Below are 2,518 nucleotides of genomic sequence, written 5' to 3' on the forward strand. Positions count from 1 at the left end.
AACAGGAGAAAAAATAGAACACAGAAAAATTTTAAAAATCCGGTGATACGACGGTCTAAAACGTGGTGATGAAGGTGGCCCATGTATTTTCAATAAATCTATGAGTGAAGCTAGACAATCAAATCATAGCCTGGTTAACATTGCCACCATGCATGCTCAGAAGAATGTGCATGATTCTCGTGAATATACTCTTAGGAATAATCCAAGAGATTTGGCATCTTTTCCCATCAAAAAATCTGTCTGAATTATTGCATGAGACAATAATATCCCACTCTATTTCTGTCAAGCACATCTCATTTCTTTTAAAGACAATCACGAGTTAGTCTATATGAGCTCAGAGAACACTGATGGCTATGATTGGAATATGTCTCCATGCTTGTTTTGTTTTGTTTTGGTCCTCTCTTTGAAGAAGCCTATTAATCTTCGACACTCTTAAAGGCGTTGATGAATTATTACGAGAGCTAGAAAGAGAAAAGAACTACGCGTGGACAGGAAAAGAGGGTCGATGGGTGGTCCAAATCAGAGTACGTGGTGTAACCAAAATCACCCACATAAATAGATTTGAGATTGCAATTTCCAAGCCACAATCGTCGTTTGTATAAAGTAACAAGTCTCTAAAGTGGTAAAGATAACAATGCCAACACGCATGGTATATAGGCATGTGTTGAATGAACCTCTCTCTTAAACCATAGGGAGATAGAGAGGGATGAGTCAGTGCTCTCTCTCCTTGCTTATCCATTTTGGTGGTGAAGGCCTTGTGATTTCTGCCATACAAATACCTAAAAGGGTCTGAGGCCTTTTCTTTTTTGAGCACTTTGAAATAATAATCCTGATCACTTTATTTATTTTTGTTTTCTGATTTTCTGTGTGTTTTTAAATATGGTCAAGAACATGCAACGTCCTGCAATAATTGGTCAAACGTGGGTTTTCTCTTTCCGACTTTGATGTATAATTTCTTAAGGACAAAACACAATCCTTGGCCAATTAACGACTGACTAAATTAACTTTCCATTCTTGTGCCCTTGGGAGTGAGTGAGTGTAGCAGTGGGGCCTACGGACTCAGAACTAAGGAAGATGATGAACTGCTTTTGTGACAAAAGTTGTTCCTTTTTTGGGTGACGCCATGGCTGGTTAGACCCACCAAGAATGGGCAAACTTCTCTTTTCTGAATTATTCTATCGAACTGTATCGTCATCAGTTGCTCAGTAAATTATGTTTTCTGATGATTTCGATCGGCATATATGCTTTTGGGGTGGAACACCTGCTAATATATGTTGAGTTATTAACTCTTATTAGAAGATTTATCTTCAAACCTAAAAGAACTTTGAAAGCGAAGTCGTCAAATAAACATGTTCGTCTTCTGCTGTTCAATTATGAAAGTTGGTTTCCCTCTAAAGGTTGGGAACCGATATGTATTTGCCATTAAAAAGTTGCAGGTCACACTCGTTGAGTTTTCTTTAATTTTGTGGAAAAGCTCCGTGATATATAATCCAATCAAACTAACAAGCATCGGAAAAACCAAAAGCAAAACTGATGAGAATGTGAGAATCCCTCTCAAACGTCCCTAATGTGGTTATATATAAATATTATGGTCTGAATAACAAGTCGCCAGTGCAAAGTTTTTATATCTTTACTGGGTGTACAAGTAGGTGTTATCTCACAACTGGCTTTCCAAAACTTTTATGGAGGCAAAGAAGAAAGCGAGATGTGTTCCCATTCAAAAACAAAAGAAAAGAAGGAAATGGAAAGGCTTTATTTCCAATGCTTAACTAACAAGGAAACCAGCTAACATATCTCCACTGAGATCTGCTTCCCAACCTGTCATTATGTCCTTGCCCTGGGACACGTGGCGCCATGTTATTGGCTTGTTTTGGCATTCCTGATTGGATCAAACGATCAAATCCAAGGATTTGGTGGACTGCATTGACTGAATGCCTTTGCTTTATTTATAGAAAAAAAAAATAAAAAATCATGTAAAGAAAGAAAGAAACTTTGAATCTATTCATCAGATTCTTATGCCCACAAATTTTTTTCTTTTACATTGTATCTGCCTTTTCATGTATGGCATCAGCCGTTTCAGAACTTTTTGGGATATCCCAGTCTGGAATTTCAAAAGAAATTTAGGGCTTGTTTGGTTGTTGTTTTCATTTTTTTTTTTTGTTTTCAAAAGTTGTTTTATAAAACAATTTTACAAACTGCTTTTGAGAACAAATAAAAAAAGAACTTCTTTGATAATAGTAATCCAAAAACTATAAATTTATGAGATGGGTGATTCTTTTTTATCGGGACAAAGATACAACGTTTTCCATCAATGAGAACGATTCTCATTTCTTGTTTCTAGCTTTTTCTTTGTAAAACTAAAAAAATAGGAATAGAAATAGCTAAAAATTGTTTTGGTTTTCTTGTATTTAAAAACAAAAAATTAAAAACTGTTTTCAAAACAAAAATTAAAAAATCATTAACGAAACAAGTTTTTTCGTTTTAAAAATATTAAAATAAAAAAACAGTTTTTAACAAT

The sequence above is a fragment of the Prosopis cineraria genome, unplaced genomic scaffold, assembly GCF_029017545.1.
Source record: "Prosopis cineraria cultivar Desert tree isolate PC_DT_omini unplaced genomic scaffold, ASM2901754v1 PC4, whole genome shotgun sequence".
Classification (NCBI taxonomy): Eukaryota; Viridiplantae; Streptophyta; class Magnoliopsida; order Fabales; family Fabaceae; genus Prosopis; species Prosopis cineraria.